This window comes from Mytilus californianus, unplaced genomic scaffold (genome assembly GCF_021869535.1).
Source record: "Mytilus californianus isolate M0D057914Y unplaced genomic scaffold, xbMytCali1.0.p SCAF_18, whole genome shotgun sequence".
In the NCBI taxonomy this organism is placed as follows: domain Eukaryota; kingdom Metazoa; phylum Mollusca; class Bivalvia; order Mytilida; family Mytilidae; genus Mytilus; species Mytilus californianus.
The window spans coordinates 2,733,454-2,751,951 of record NW_026262666.1 but is presented as its reverse complement, the minus strand read 5'-3'; the positions used below and the strand labels follow the sequence as shown (position 1 = coordinate 2,751,951).

At 32.3% G+C, this 18,498-nt stretch overlaps 1 long non-coding RNA gene across 1 annotated transcript; it reads left to right on the top strand.

The window, feature by feature from the left end:
* Window positions 1-800: 800 nt before the first annotated feature.
* LOC127726561 (uncharacterized) lies at window positions 801-6,128 on the top strand. The gene is made up of 2 exons (XR_007993571.1): window positions 801-1,505; window positions 1,891-6,128. It is a non-coding gene; the product is annotated as an uncharacterized LOC127726561 (long non-coding RNA).
* The last annotated feature ends 12,370 nt before the right edge of the window (window positions 6,129-18,498 follow it).

Here is an 18,498-nt window from a genome sequence, read left to right as displayed (position 1 = left end):
AAATTTCAGATGAATCGGACAACCCGTTGTTGGGTTGCTGCCCCTGAATTGGTAATTTTAAGGAAATTTTGCAGTTTTTATACGACCGCAAAAATTGAAAATTTTTTGGTCGTATATTGGTATGACGTCTGGCGTCGTCCGGCGTCGTCCGAAGACACATTGGTTTTCGCACTCTAACTTTAGTTTAAGTGAATGGATCTCCATGAAATTTTACCATAAGGTTCAATACCACAAAAGGAAGGTGGGGATTGATTTTGGGGGTTATGGTACCAACAGTTAAGGAATTAGGGGCCAAAAAGGGGCCAAAAATAAGCATTTTTGTAACTTCCAGACAATAACTTGTGTGTAAGTGTATGGATCTCTCTGACATTGTACCACAAGGTTCCATATCACAAAGGGAAGGCTGTAATTGATTTTGGGGGTAATTGCCTCAAAATTTTAGGAATTAGGGGCCAAAAAAGGGGCAAAAAACAAGCATTTTTCTAGTTTCATGACAATAACTTGTGTGTAAGTGTTTGGATATTTCTGAAATTGTACTACAAGGTTCCATATCACAAAGGGAAAGCTGGAATTGAGTTTGGGGGTAATTGCCCGAAACGTTTAGGAATTGGGGGCCAAAAAGGGGCCAAAAATAAGCATTTTTCTAGTTTCCAGACAATAACTTGTGTTCAAGTGTATGGATCTCTCTGAAATTGTACTGCAAGGTACCATACCACAAAGGGAAGGCTGGGATTGAGTTTGGGGGTGATGAATCATAAGGGGGTTCAAAAAATTTGGGGGGGGGGGGGGGGGTGGTTTTCTTTTTTTTTCTTTTTTTCCTTTTTTTTTTCTTTTAAAATTTTCCATTTTAAGTTGGTTATTTCTGATTGATATTTAAAAGCAAATAATAATGATATGGTAGGAGATACACACCAAACAGGATGTGTAAATTATTATATAATAAGTATTGTGCAATAGCAAGAAATTTTCAATTGCACAGTATTGCACAATAGCAAGAAATCTTCAATTGCACAGTATTGCGCAATAGCAAGAAATCTTCAATTGCACAGTATTGCGCAATAGCAAGAAATATCCAATAGCACAATATTGCGCAATAGCAAGAAATTGTCAATTGTACAGTATTGCACAATAGCAAGAAATATTCAATTGCACAGTATTGTGCAAAAGAAGATACTTCGTATAAATTGCTTATTTCTTGATCAATTTCAATGGGGTTTTATTCTTGAATTCTTGGGGTTCTTTAATATGCTGAATCTAACCGTGTATTAAGTTTTTGGATTTTGGGCCCCGTTTTTAAATTTGTCCACATTGAGGTCCAAAGGGTCCAAAATTTAACTTTGTTTGATTTCATCAAAAATTGAATTCTTGGGGTTCTTTGATATGCTGAATCTAACCATGTATTTAGATTTTTTATTTGTGGACCCGCTATCAAATTGGTTCATATTGAGGTCAAAAGGGTCCAAAATTAAACTTTGTTTGATTTCATCAAAAATTGAATTATTGGGGTTCTTTGATATGCCAAATCTAACCGTGTATTTAGATTTTTAATTTTGGGTCCCGTTTTTAAATTGGTCTACATTAAGGTCCAAAGGGTCCAAAATAAAACTTATTTTGATTTTAACAAAAATTGAATTCTTGGGGTTCTTTGATATGCTGAATCTAAACGTGTTTAGATTTTTGATTATGGGCCCAGTTTTCAAGTTGGTCCAAGTTGGGGTCCAAAATTAAACTTTGTTTGATTTCAACAAAAATTGAATATATGGGGTTCTTTGATATGCTGAATCTAAACATGTATTTAGATTTTAGATTTTTGGCCCAGTTTTCAAGTTGGTCCAAATTGGGGTCCAAAATTAAACTTTGTTTGATTTCAACAAAAATTGAATATATGAGGTTCTTTGATATGCTGAATCTTACCATGTATTTAGATTTTTTATTTGTGGGCCCGCTATCAAATTGGTTCATATTGAGGTCAAAAGGGTCCAAAATTAAACTTTGTTTGATTTCATAAAAAATTTAATTATTGGGGTTCTTTGATATGCCAAATCTAACCGTGTATTTTGATTTTTAATTTTGGGTCCCGTTTTTTAAATTGGTCTACATTAAGGTCCAAAGGGTCCAAAATTAAACTTAGTTTGATTTTAACAAAAATTGAATTTTTGGGGTTCTTTGATATGCTGAATCTAAACATATGTTTAGATTTTTGATTATGGGACCAGTTTTCAAGTTGGGGTCCAAAATTAAACTTTGTTTGATTTCAACAAAAATTGAATATATGGGGTTCTTTGATATGCTGAATCTAACCATGTATTTTGATTTTGGACATTGGACCAGAATAGGTAAATTAAAAAAAATTGAAGTTCTTAGACCACATTCTTTCTGTGTCAGAAACCTATGCTGTGTCAAATATTTAATCACAATCCAAATTCAGAGCTGTATCAAGCTTGAATGTTGTGTCCATACTTGCCCCAACTGTTCAGGGTTCGACCTCTGCGGTCGTATCAAGCTGCGCCCAGCGAAGCATTTTATTGGTTATTATCTTGAACATTATTATAGATAGAGATAAACTGTAAACAGCAATAATGTTCAGCAAAGTAAGATCTACAAATAAGTCAACTTGACCAAAATGGTCAGTTGACCCCTTAAGGAGTTATTGCCCTTTATAGTCAATTTTTAACCATTTTTCGTAATTTTTTGTAATTTTTTACAAAAATCTTCTCCTCTGAAACTACTAAGACAAATTTAACCGAACTTGTCCACAATCATCATTAGGGTATCTAGTTAAAAAATGTGTCTGATGACCCCGCCCGCGAACCAAGATGGCCGACATGGCTAAAAAATAGTACATAGGGTAAAATGCAGTTTTTGGCTCATATCTCTGAAACCAAAGCATTTAGAGCAAATCTGATGATGATAAAATTGTTCATTAGGTCAAGATCTATCTGCCCTGAAATTTTCAGACCAATCAGGCAACCTGTTGTTGGGTTGCTGCCCCTGAATTGGTAATTTTAAGAAAATTTTGCAGCTTTTGGTTATTATCTTGAATATTGTTATAGATAGAGATAAACTGTTAACAGCAATAATGTACAGCAAAGTCAGATCTACAAATAAGGCAACATGACCAAAATTGTCAATTGACCCCTTAAGGAGTTATTGCCCTTTATAGTCAATTTTTAGCTCACCTGACCTGATAGGTCAAGTGAGCTTTTCTCATCACTTGGCGTCCGTCGTCCGTAAACTTTTACAAAAATCTTCTCCTCTGAAACTACTGGGCCAAATTTGACCAAACTTGGCCACAATCATCATTGGGGTATCTTGTTTAAAAAATGTGTCCGGTGACCCGGCCAACCAACCAAGATGGCCGCCATGGCTAAAAATAGAACATAGGGGTAAAATGTAGATTTTGGCTTATATCTCTGAAACCAAAGCATTTAGAGCAAATCTGACAGTGGTAAAATTGTTTATCAGGTCAAGATCTATCTGCCCTGAAATTTTCAGATGAATCGGACAACCCGTTGTTGGGTTGCTGCCCTTGAATTGGTAATTTTAAGGAAATTTTGCAGTTTATGGTTATTATCTTGAACATTATTATAGATAGAGATAAACTGTAAACAGCAATAATGTTCAGCAAAGTAAGATCTACAAATAAGTCAACTTGACCAAAATGGTCATTTGACCCCTTAAGGAGTTATTGCCCTTTATAGTCAATTTTTAACCATTTTTCGTAAATTTTTGTAATCTTTTACAAAAATCTTCTCCTCTGAAACTACTAAGACAAATTTAACCAAACTTGTCCACAATCATCATTAGGGTATCTAGTTTAAAAAATGTGTCCGATGACCCCGCCCGCGAACCAAGATGGCCGACATGGCTAAAAAATAGTACATAGGGTAAAATGCAGTTTTTGGCTCATATCTCTGAAACCAAAGCATTAAGAGCAAATCTGATGATGATAAAATTGTTCATTAGGTCAAGATCTATCTGCCCTGAAATTTTCAGACCAATCAGGCAACCCGTTGTTGGGTTGCTGCCCCTGAATTGGTAATTTTAAGGAAATTTTGCAGTTTTTGGTTATTATCTTGAACATTATTATAGATAGAGATAAACTGTAAACAGCAATAATGTTCAGCAAAGTAAGATCTACAAATAAGTCAACTTGACCAAAATGGTCAGTTGACCCCTTAAGGAGTTATTGCCCTTTATAGTCAATTTTTAACCATTTTTCGTAATTTTTTGTAATTTTTTACAAAAATCTTCTCCTCTGAAACTACTAAGACAAATTTAACCAAACTTGTCCACAATCATCATTAGGGTATCTAGTTTAAAAAATGTGTCCAATGACCCCACCCGCGAACCAAGATGGCCGACATGGCTAAAAAATAGTACATAGGGTAAAATGCAGTTTTTGGCTCATATCTCTGAAACCAAAGCATTTAGAGCAAATCTGATGATGATAAAATTGTTCATTAGGTCAAGATCTATCTGCCCTGAAATTTTCAGACCAATCAGACAACCCGTTGTTGGGTTGCTGCCCCTGAATTGGTAATTTTAAGAAAATTTTGCAGCTTTTGGTTATTATCTTGAATTTTGTTATAGATAGAGATAAACTGTTAACAGCAATAATGTACAGCAAAGTTAGATCTACAAATAAGGCAACATGACCAAAATTGTCAATTGACCCCTTAAGGAGTTATTGCCCTTTATAGTCAATTTTTTACAATTTTCATAAATTTTGTAAATTTTTACAAAGTATTTTCCACTGTAACTACCGGGCCAAGTTCATTATAGATAGAGATAATAGTAAGGAGCAAGAATGTTCAGTAAAGTAAGATCTACAAACACATCATCATCACCAAAACACAATTTTGTCATGAATCCATCTGTGTCCTTTGTTTAATATGCACATAGACCAAGGTGAGCGACACAGGCTCTTTAGAGCCTCTAATTTACAATTTTCTTAAATTTTGTAAATTTTTGTAAATTTGTACAAAGTATTTTCCACTGTAACTACTGGGCCAAGTTCATTATAGATAGAGATAATAGTAAGGAGCAAGAATGTTCAGTAAAGTAAGATCTACAAACACATCACCATCACCAAAACACAATTTTGTCATGAATCCATCTGTGTCCTTTGTTTAATATGCACATAGACCAAGGTGAGCGACACAGGCTCTTTAGAGCCTCTAGTTTACATAATGTGAAGAAGCCTCGAGAACCATGACCTCAACATTAACAGTCTTCAGAAAACTTAAACTTGATGCAATAATATTTTATCAATCATCATTATTTTCATTTATATTGAAATAAATTTGATCATCTAAAGAAATGAAAAAGATAACAAATAAGAAACTCTACACAGAAATGCTGTAATCTATTGATTCAATTAGCTTACCTGTAATGTAAATATAGATTCTACCACTGTATCGATTGTGATACGATATTTATCCACTTGAGACAGTTAAAAACGCAATGCTTGCCGAGCGTTTCAAATATTTAAAATTGATTTTGGGGGTTCTGGTCCAAGCTGTTTAGGAATTAGGGGCCCAAATAAGCATTTTTGTTGTTTCCAGACAATAACTTGTCTTAAAGTGTATGACTTGGGGGGGATTATGGCTCAAACCATTTAGGAATTGGGGGCAAAAAAGGGGAAAAACGGGGTTTTCTGGTTAAAGGACAATTAAGACAAATTAAAAGCAGTGTAAGGGAGGTAATCCAAATCAATTTAAGTAATGTTTGATTACCTCCTTTACACTGCTTGTTAATTATGTATTAAGAAATGATGATTGTCTGAGATACTGACCATAACTTGAGGGAAAGAATTAATTATTGGAATAAGGGAAAGGGGGGAGGTGAAAAAAATTGGATGGGAACAATTTTTTTCTCATTTCAGATTTCAGAAATTAAAAGAAAATTTCTTCAAATACGTTTTTTTGGGGGATTAATATTCAACAGCATAGTGTATTGCACAAATGCAAAAAAAACAGGGAAAAAATTACAAAAGGTTTTACCATATACAGCTTCGTTAATCTATACTTTGGGTAGAAAATCCTGGATATTTTGAAAAATTCAGAGTTATGAAAACTTAATTTAATGTGACCAAATAAATGATAATTAAAAAAATCATATCTTTATTTTTTCAATATCTTGTAGCTAATGTCCCTTTAATTATCCAAAACAAACAAACAAACCATCACGAGTTGGTTGACCGTTATGGAATATCCGTTTCACTGATGATATTGGATATGTTCCTTATGTCGTAACTACAATCCAGTTCCCTTTTCAAGAATGTGACCTACCGAATTAGACTATTTACTGGGTTTGTAATTACATGAGCAACACGACGGGTGCCACATGTGGAGCAGGATCTGCTTACCCTTCTGGTGCACCTGAGGTCACCCCCAGTTTTTGGTGGGGTTCGTGTTGCTAAGTCTTTAGTTTTCTATGTTGTGTCTTGTGTACTATTATTTGTTTGTCATTTTCTTTTTTAGCCATGGCGTTGTCAGTTTATTTTCGATCTATGAGTTTGAATATCCCTCTGGTATCTTTCGCCCCTCTTTTAAACATAGACGACAACAACAACAAATGAATAAATGTTGATATTGATAAAAAATATATTTTCGAACAGTATAGTAAAACAACATAACGACATATTCACACATTCCCAATATATAAAGTTGAAAATGAGTAAAATAAATTACAAGGCTGCATAAATCCTTTTCTAGAGTAAAACATTACATGAAGCTGACAACAAATTAAAGGAAAAACTTATTTGTCCCTGGGAAAATGAGAAGATTCATTCATACATGGCCATTATGCGTTGGAATATATACTGTAAATTCAGAAATTATTGTGTAGATTTATTATTGTGATTTTTGAAAAATGTTCGAAACAGCGAGATTTATTATTGGGATTTCAGGAAAAACTGCCTACAGACATTTATCAGATATCAAAATGCGACTTCTTATTATTGAGATACGCATCTATTCACATTATTCGGATTAATAAAAATCTCACAACAATTTCTGAATTTACAGTAAGTATTTTGTAAACAGGAACTTTATGATCGATAAATCTGAAACCGCATTACATGTGATAGAATTTTCCCACAAAGACTGATAAAAAATTTCGGCTATATCTTAAGAAAATCCAACAAAGGTTTCAAGGGACAAATGGACAGACCGAGGTAAAACAGCTGAATTCCCACCTTCGGAGCATGATATGTTAAATGGCAACAAAATCAACTATTATAAAGTTATATTACCGTTTCATTTTTCAGGAGATGTAAAAGGGAATGAGAGTTCTTGTGATTATTACACTTGATCCTTGCTCCTGTAAATATGGTTTGAGTTGTGATCTTCTCGTTATACTCGTTTTTGTCTACATGAAAGTCATATTCTAAACAATATGATTTGCAGTAAGTCTGTGGCTTCTCTGTAACTTCAGAAACATCTTGACCACGAATTCGGGTTTTCATGCAGCATTCAGAAATCATCCTTTATGGACGATTTCTTTTTCAGATTTGGATTCGGCTTCAGTTTTGGTTATTCTTTGGTTAATCAGCTCTTCTACATTGTATTAGTATTAAGTTTTGGATTAAAATATTTTGACTTGGGCATCACTAAAGAGAGATAAATTGTCAAAATGCGCATTTGGTGTAGTAAAATTTGTACAATTGATCAGACAGAGCAACAAATATTAATAGCAGTTAAACTTAATATGAAACTATACCGGTTTATGAGGATTTATAATTTCAAACCGAGGGTATTAATACAATGATATTGTTTCAATTTCATGAGCTGGGGGTAAGAACATTGTCGCTTGCACATCCTTATTCCTTTCTTTGTCTATGATGCTATATATTTACAAAAAATATACACAATTACAGAGGTGTTATATGATTGTCAATGAGACAACTATGCATAAAGACCATAGGAAATAGATGTGAACAAATACAGGCCATAGTAAGGCATTCAACCATGAGCAAACCCATACCATTCACACATTCAAAATTTTTGAGGTTTGTTTTGTTAACTATGTCTCACAAGAAGTATCACAGTTTTTGTTTTTGCTTTGATAACGATTTCTCAACTTTTTTTTAAGACAATTGAAAAGTGATACCATAAAGTATTGGAATCGCAGATATTTCATGCAAGATTATTGGACATTTTATTTCCGATGAAAATTATTGGACAATATTTATTTTCTATTGATATTATTGGTCAAATTTACGATTGGTTCTAAAATCTGAAGAGATTTACAAAAAGGTATATATTGACAGAACAAAAAAATTGTAGAAAAAATCTCCAAAAAATCTCCAAGTCTATAACTGAAATCATTATCAGCAAGTGAACCATAAGAAAGAACAAGTACCATCAATCATTTGTTACACGGAAGATAAAATGACGGACTTCTAGATGTTTTTGGCGAGATCAGGCGGTGCTGTTTGTGTTGACCGGACTTTCTCAATCTTGGTATTTTTTTGTTACTGCACTGGTTTACAAACACCAGAGAGTGATAATAAAAGACACCAAAGACAACCCTATATTTATTGGACCGACGCTTTTACACAAAAATGCATCCTACAAGACCTACTTTACATTTTCCCGCACCTGGCGTCAGAATTCAACATTAACAGTTTGGAGTTTAGGAATCCAGAGGAACTCGTCTTCGGGTCAGATTATGAGAAGGCATTAATCAAAGCCATCACTGACGCCTTCCTAAAATCTACAAGACTTCTCTTTACTCAATATTTGAAAGACACTCTGAAACAACATTTAGAACAGAGTTGGGGTAGATGATAAATAAAGGACCAAATTGAAGGATGTCATTTTTGTACAGAAGGGGTTGTAAATGCTGACAACACAATAGACTTTGAAGAAAAATCTAGTAACTTCAAGTAAGAATTGAACAATATCCACATCTTCAAGGGCACTTTTTGAAAAACTTTAAGCCGATAATTCAAGAGTTCGTTAACGAGCCGAGGAGCACCAATAAAGACGATTCTCCAAAACTTTGGACTAATAACAGTGACGAAAGTATTAATCATGTTTATTATCCTGCCATCAAATGGAAGCCACAGTCAATGCCAGACTTTATAAGAAAACTGTATGATTGTTTCCTTACACAATTCTTCCACCATTCCTGGACTTTGTGTGAAAACCAAGTTCATTATTTGGTTTCAGTATCAGGAAGTCGAAATTGAACTACACAATAACAAAACAAACCCTAAAATGACATAAATTTTTTGGAACAAAAAAAAAAGAATTCAACTACCAAGAATTAAAAATACCTTAAATAATTATATTGAAATAGACATTTAATTTGAAAAAAATCAACAATGACGTCAATATATATTCACAGAAACAATAACAAATACAAAATACACAAAATACAAATATTTTTATTGGCACAACATAATTAACAATAAATGGTTAAGACCTATTGCATATATATAATTATATTAATTGACATGGTAGAATGAAAAGTTACATTAAAACATATCATGATAGAATGAAAAGTTACATATTGATGTATCATATTAGTTCACTATTCCTTATATTCAGACACTGATATGAAAGAGGAAGACAGTCTAAGTAATAATGCTGAGCTATTGTTAACCAAGAGAGATATTTTTTCATCAGTGGTAATGTTACGCTGTAGTTTAAATATAACATTTGTTTTATTTTCTAATATTTCTTGATTTGAGGTTAATCTATTACATTGTAATAAGAAATGTTGTTCATCTTCAATTTCCCCATTTTTACAGACAGCACAGTATCTTTCCTCTCTACGAATGTTAAGATGTCTTCCCCTTTCAATCATTAAAGAATGTGCACTTATGCGTATTTTGCATATTGCTGCTTTATCATTTAAATTGTTTAGTGAATCAACATATGATGGTCTTTGACCCATTTTGTAGACTTGACGAAAGAAATTGAGTTTAGAAGATTCCTGTATGTTTGCATTTTGATTTTACAAGCACTGATCATAAATTCTTTGTTTTACTTGTCCCAAGTGCTGCTTTGTTTAACAATGTTTTCTACAAGATATGAATATCCTAATTTTTGTAAACTGCATTTAGTTTTTTTTGGATCCAGAGGTTTGAAAACCTTGTTGCACAGAAAATTTTATTTACAAGTGTATTTTCTGATGAAAGTATATGCTTTAAAAAATTTATGCTTGAAATACAATTTTACTTTTGAGTGGAATTCGACCAAGATCAGCACGACAAGCATCATTTGAAGCCTTGCAATGAACATCAAGTGCTTCTTTGATAAATTTAATGTGTAGTTTTTCAAAGGGTTCAGACTTCATAAGGATGAGTAAACGCCCCAAATTTCACAACAGTACATAAGTATAGGTGATATTAATGTATCAAACAATTATTCAAGTAGTCTACATGGATTATTCAGACAAACAGTTTTCTTTATTTTGAAATAGGCTTTTCTTGTTTATTCCATTAGAGTATTAATGGCTAAATTGAAATTACCATTACATTTTATTACAATACCTAAATAAGAATAATGACTAACAGTTTCAATACAAGAATATTGTAAGTAAATTCCTCCAAAAAAGTTTTACCATTTGAATTAAATACAATAACTTTGGATTTATCTGTGTTAACTTGTAGTTTCCAACAGTCACAATAATCATATAAAGCATTAAGACTGTTTTGTAGTCCTTTTTGACTTTGAGACAATAACATAATAAAAAGACTTTCACAAACGCTGTTTATATTCTCCGTTAAATGATTTCTTTTGAAATTGCAATAAAAAATCAACAATTCAACATTTTTTTCTGCTTTTATTGACACACATTATTGATTTTTCATAGTTTTGATTAATTTTTGGGGTGTTCGGCTATATTTGGTGGTGTGCGGTGGTGTTCGGCGGTTAAAAGACCCTGTTCACAAAGTGCAGATATAACATGAAAATTTAATTGATAATTAAACAACTAACAAAATGTTTTGAATTGATTTTTTATTCTCCAGTTGAAGGAACTGGTCGATTTTCCTTCCAAACAATCGTCTTGAACATACATACATATAAATATTTGCCACAGGACGTTAAGCAACAAAAAATCAATCACTCGCTCTTTCAAACTAAAGCACAAATTGAGGATCTTTTTTACATTTCACAAAGTTACATTGCAATAAAACTGAAAGAAAATATAAAGGATATCTTCAATCGTTTCCTATTTTCAAGAAATTATTGTATTTAATTATTTATTTGAAATCAATGTTTCACGACTGATATTGTTTTCAGAAATATAAATTTTGTCGGTATTGTCCAATTGAAAAAAAAGATATATTACATTTATTGGTGTTAAAAGTTATAGTCAGTTAGCTGGAATGTAAACAAAATTTACAGAAATCCACTTGATTAAGGTCATGTCTAAATATAATGCAGTACTGTTGCAATGTACGTTACAAATTAAAGCATTGTGTAATATTATGCATGTAGTTCGGCAGATAGCTTTACTAAAGGCAAATATGTATTAACAACTTAAATCGATCTTAACCAACATGAAGACATACTTAAGCAGATTGTTTTAATCCTATTTGAATAATGTTAACTTCATGCAAGATAAATTTATAAAAACAGATCCTCAATATGTGTCTTAGTTTGGAAGGACGATTGATTGGTGTTGGGTTGGTTAACGTCTAGTGGCAAATATATATATGTATGTATGTTTAAGACGATATTTTGGAAGGTAAAATTGATCAGTGCCTTCATCTGGAGAAAAAAAAAACATCATTTCAAAACATCGATTAATTGTCATTTAAAGGTTCATGTTTTACCTGAATTTTGTGAACCCCAAAGATTGAAACGTGTCCGAATCTAAGACTCAAGTAAACATAACAGACATATATCAATCACAAGGAAAATACAGAAAGTATAATACTTCTTAGTAAAATGATAATAGGGTCAAAGAAAATACGGGGATGCATTCTACAGCAACAAATCCTGTCGCTCTCATCACATATGGAATTTGCTAACACCATATATATCGAATTAGGTCACTAGCACACTGCGTAACTTATAATATCTGACAGGATATGCTCTATATTGATATATTTGACGAGGTTCAGTCACTCAATTATCCACACTTAAGTAAGTGTGCATCTGAAATATCCATTGAGACTAATATGATACTACCAAAACATGAAGTTCTGCTTTATATCTTTATCTTTTCCTCGAGATTGACACATACTGACCACTTCGAAACAATATCTTTGACAAATGAAATGATGTCAAGTTCTCATTTCTAAATAGTGACATACCCTGTGCCCCATAGTATAGTGTTGACATGGTTCAATTGACACGTTACACTCGTGCATGTTCACACTATAAAGACTATAAAGACTCCAAGTAGTAAGGGTGTCCTCCTTTAACACAAACTGCAAATCCTTATTCCTGTCCTCGTCTATGATGCTATATATTTAGCACATGTCTATGTAAAAAAATATACACAATTGCAGAGGTGTAATATGATTGTCAATGATACAACTATGCATAAAGACCATAGGAAATAGATGTACAAACATACAGGCCATTGTAAGGCATTCAGCCATGAGCAAAACCCATACCATTCACACATTCAAAATTTTTGAGGTTTGTATTGCTAACCATGTCTCACAAGAAGTATCACAGTTTTTGTTTTTGCTTTGATAACGATTTCTCAACCTTTTTTAAGACAATTGAAAAGTGATACCATAAAGTATTGGAATCGCAGATATTTCATGCAAGATTATTGGACAACATTTTATTTCCGATGAAAATCATTGGACAATATTTATTTTCTATTGATATTATTGGTCAAATTTACGATTGGTTCTAAAATCTGAAGAGATTTACAAAAAGGTATATATTGACAGAACAAAAAAATTGTAGAAAAAATCTCCAAAAAATCTCCAAGTCTATAACTGAAATCATTATCAGCAAGTGAACCATAAGAAAGAACAAGTACCATCAATCATTTGTTACACGGAAGAACAAATGACGGACTTCTAGATGTTTTTGGCGAGATCAGGCGGTGCTGTTTGTGTTGACCGGACTTTCTCAATCTTGGTATTTTTTTGTTACTGCATTGGTATACAAACACCAGAGAGTGATAATAAAAGACACCAAAGACAACCCTATATTTATTGGACCGACGCTTTTACACAAAGATGCATCCTACAAGACCTACTTTACATTTTCCCGCACCTGGCGTCAGAATTCAACATTAACAGTTTGGAGTTTAGGAATCCAGAGGAACTCGTCTTCGGGTCAGATTATGAGAAGGCATTAATAAAAGCCATCACTGACGCCTTCCTAAAATCTACAAGACTTCTCTTTACTCAATCTTTGAAAGACATTCTGAAACAACATCCAGAAAAGAGTTGGGGTAGATGATAAATAAAGGACCAAATTGAAGGATGTCATTTTTGTACAGAAGGGGTTGTAAATGCTGACAACACAAAATACTTTGAAAAAAAAATCTAGTAACTTAAAGAAAGAATTGAACAATATCCACAGCTTCAAGGGCACTTTTTGAAAAACTTTAAGCCGATAATTCAAGAGTTCGTTAACGAGCCGCGGCGCACCAATAAAGACAATTCTCCAAAAGTTGGACTAATAACAGTGACGAAAGTATTAATCATGTTTATTATCCTGCCATCAAATGGAAGCCACAGTCAATGCCAGACTTTATAAGAAAACTGTATGATTGCTTCCTTACACAATTCTTCCACCATTCCTGGACTTTGTGTGAAAACCAAGTTCATTATCTGGTTTCAGTATCAGGAAGTCGAAATTGAACTACACAATGACAAAACAAACCCTAAAATTACATAAATATATATTTGGAACAAAAAAAAAAAAGAATTCAACTACCAAGAATTAAAAATACCTTAAATAATTTTATTAAAATAGACATTTAATTTGAAAAAAAATCAACAATGACGTCAATATATATTCACAGAAACAATAACAAATACAAAATACACAAAATACAAATATTTTTATTGGCACAAACTCATTAACAATAAATGGTTTAGACCTATTGCATATATATAATTATATTAATTGACATGGTAGAATGAAAAATTACATGAAAACATATCATGATAAAATGAAAAGTTACATATTGATGTATCATATTAGTTCACTATTCCTTATATTCAGACAGTGATATGAAAGAGGAAGACAGTCTAAGTAATAATGCTGAGCTATTGTTAACCAATAGAGATATTTTTTCATTAGTGGTAATGTTACGCTGTATTTTAAATATAACATTTATTTTATTTTCTACTATTTCTTGATTTGAGGTTTATCTATTACATTGTAATAAGAAATGTTGTTCATCGTCAATTTCCCAATTTTTACAGACAGGACAGTATCTTTCCTCTCTAGGAATGTTAAGATGTCTTCCCCTTTCAATCATTAAAGAATGTGCACTTATGCGTATTTTGCATATTGCTGCTCTATCATTTAAATTGTTTAGTGAATCAACATATGATGGTCTTTGACCCATTTTGTAGACTTGACGAAAGAAATTGAGTTTAGAAGATTCCTGTATGTTTGCATTTTGATTTTACAAGCACTGATCATAAATTCTTTGTTTTACTTGTCCCAAGTGCTGCTTTGTTAAATAACTTTTTTCTTCAAGATATGAATATCCTAATTTTTGTAAACTGCATTTAGTTTTTTTTTATCCAGAGGTTTGAAAACCTAGTTGTACAGAAAATTTTATTTACAAGTGTATTTTCTGATGAAAGTATATGCTATAAAAAATTTATGCATGAAAATACAATTTTACTTTTGAGTGGAATTCGACCAAGCTCAGCACGACAAGCATCATTTGAAGCCTTGCAATGAACATCAAGTGCTTCTTTGATAAATTTAATGTGTAGTTTTTCAAAGGATTCAGACTTCATAAGGATGAGTAAACGCCCCAAATTTCACAACAGTACATAAGTATAGGTGATATTAATGTATCTAACAAATATTCAAGTAGTCTAAATGGATTATTCAGACAAACAGTTTTCTTTATTTTGAAATAGGCTTTTCTTGTTTATTCCATTAGAGTATTAATGGCTAAATTGAAATTACCATTACATTTTATTACAATACCTAAATAAGAATAATGACTAACAGTTTCAATACAAGAATATTGTAAGTAAATTCCTCCAAAAAAGTTTTACAATTTGAATTAAATACAATAACTTTGAATTTATCTGTGTTAACTTGTAGTTTCCAACAGTCACAATAATCATATAAAGCATTAAAACTGTTTTGTAGTCCTTTTTGACTTTGAGACAATAACATAATAAAAAGACTTTCACAAACGCTGTTTATATTCTCCGTTAAATGATTCTTTTGAAATTGCGATAAAAAATCAACAATTCAACATTTTTTTCTGTTTTTATTGACACACATTATTGATTTTTCATAGTTTTGATTAATTTTTGGGGTGTTCGGCTATGTTTGGTGGTGTGCGGTGGTGTTCGGCGGTTAAAAGACCCTGTTCACAAAGTGCAGATATATCATGAAAATTTAATTGATAATTAAACAACTAACAAAATGTTTTGAAATGATTTTTTATTCTCGAGATGAAGGAACTGGTCGATTTTCCTTCCAAACAATCGTCTTGAACATACATACATATAAATATTTGCCACAGGACGTTAAGCAACCAAAAACCAATCACTCGCTCTTTCAAACTAAAGCACAAATTGAGGATCTTTTTTACATTTCACAAAGTTACATTGCAATAAAACTGAAAGAAAATATAAAGGATATCTTTAATCGTTTCCTATTTTAAAGAAATTACTGTATTTAATTATTTATTTGAAATCAATGTTTCACGACTGATATTGTTCTCAGAAATATAAAGTTTGTCGGTATTGTCCAATTGAAAAAAAAAGATATATTACATTTATTGGTGTTAAAAGTTAGGCAGTTAGCTGGAATGTAAACAAAATTTACAGAAATCCACTTGATTAAGGTCATGTCTAAATATAATGCAGTTGCAATGTACGTTACAAATTAAAGCATTGTGTAATATTATGCATGTAGTTCGGCAGATAGCTTTACTAAACATGCTAAAGGCAAATATGTATTAACAACTTAAATCGATCTTAACCAACATGAAGACATACTTAAGCAGATTGTTTTGATCCTATTTGAATAATGTTAACTTCATGCAAGATAAATTTATAAAAGCAGATCCTGAATATGTGTCTTAGTTTGGAAGGAGGATTGATTGGTGTTGGGTTGCTTAACATCTAGTGGCAAATATTTATATGTATGTATGTTTAAGACGATATTCTGGAAGGTAAAATTGATCAGTGCCTTCATCTGGAGAAGAAAAAAAAACATCATTTCAAAACATAGATTAATTGTCATTTAAAGGTTCATGTTTTACCTGAATTTTGTGAACCTCAAAGATTAAAACGTGTCCGAATCTAAGACTTAAGTAAACATAACAGACATATATCAATCACAGGGAAATGCAGAAAGTATAGTACTTCTTAGTAAAATGACAATAGGGTCAAAGAAAATACGGGGATGCATTCTACAGCAACAAATCCTGTCGCTCTCATCACATATGGAATTTGTTAACCCCATATATATCGTATTAGGTCACTAGCACACTGCGTAACTTATAATATCTGACAGGATATGCTCTATATTGATATATTTGACGATGTTCAGTCACTCAATAATCCACACTTAAGTAAGTGTGCATCTGAAATATCCATTGAGACTAATGATACTACCAAAACATGAAGTTCTGCTTTATATCTTTATCTTTTCCTCAAGATTGACACATATTGACCACTTCGAAACAATATCTTTGACAAATGAAATGATGTCAAGTTCTCATTTCGAAATAGTGACATACCCTGTGCCCCATAGAATAGTGTTGACATGGTTCAATTGACACGTTACACTCGTGCATGTTCACACTATAAAGACTCCAAGTAGTAAGGGTGTCTTTAACACAAACTGCACATCCTTATTCCTGTCTTCGTCTATGATGCTATATATTTAGCACATGTCTATGTAAAAAAAATATACACAATTACAGAGGTGAAGTATGATTGTCAATGAGACAACTATGCATAAAGACCATAGGAAATAGATGTGAACACATACAGGCCATTGTAAGGCATTCAACCATGAGCAAAACCCCATACCATTCACACATTCAAAATTTTTGAGGTTTGTTTTGTTAACCATGTCTCATAAGAAGTATCACAGTTTTTGTTTTTGCTTTGATAACGATTTCTCAACCTTTTTTAAGACAATTGAAAAGTGATACCATAAAGTATTGGAATCGCAGATATTTCATGCAAGATTATTGGACAACATTTTATTTCCGATGAAAATCATTGGACAATATTTATTTTCTATTGATATTATTGGTCAAATTTACGATTGGTTCTAAAATCTGAAGAGATTTACAAAAAGGTATATATTGACAGAACACAAAAATTGTAGAAAAAATCTCCAAAAAATCTCCAAGTCTATAACTGAAATCATAATCAGCAAGTGAACCATAAGAAAGAACAAGTACCATCAATCGTTTGTTACACGGAAGATCAAATGACGGACTTCTAGATGTTTTTGGCGAGATCAGGCGGTGCTGTTGGTGTTGACCGGACTTTCTCAATCTTGGTATTTTTTTGTTACTGCACTGGTCCACAAACACCAGAGAGTGATAATAAAAGACACCAAAGACAACCCTATATTTATTGGACCGACGCTTTTACACAAAGATGCATCCTACAAGACCTACTTTACATTTTCCCGCACCTGGCGTCAGAATTCAACAGGTCAGATTATGAGAAGGCATTAATCAAAGCCATCACTGACGCCTTCCTAAAATCTACAAGACTTCTCTTTACTCAATATTTGAAAGACATTCTGAAACAACATCCAGAACAGAGTTGGGGTAAATGATAAATAAAGGACCAAATTGAAGGATGTCATTTTTGTACAGAAGGGGTTGTAAATGCTGACAACACAAAATACTTTAAAAAAAAAAATCTAGTAACTTCAAGAAAGAATTGAACAATATCCACATCTTCAAGGGCACTTTTTGAAAAACTTTAAGCCGATAATTCTAGAGTTCGTTAACGAGCCTCGGCGCACCAATAAAGACAATTCTCCAAAACTTTGGACTAATAACAGTGACGAAAGTATTAATCATGTTTATTATTCTGCTATCAAATGGAAGCCACAGTCAATGCCAGACTTTTTAAGAAAATTGTATGATTGTTTCCTTACACAATTCTTCCACCATTCCTTGACTTTGTGTGAAAACCAAGTTCATTATCTGGTTTCAGTATCAGGAAGTCGAAATTGAACTACACAATGACAAAACAAACCCTAAAATGACATAAATATATATTTGGAACAAAAAAAAAAAGAATTCAACTGCCAAGAATCAAAAATACCTTAAATAATTATATTGAAATAGACATTTAATTTGAAAAAAATCAACAATGAC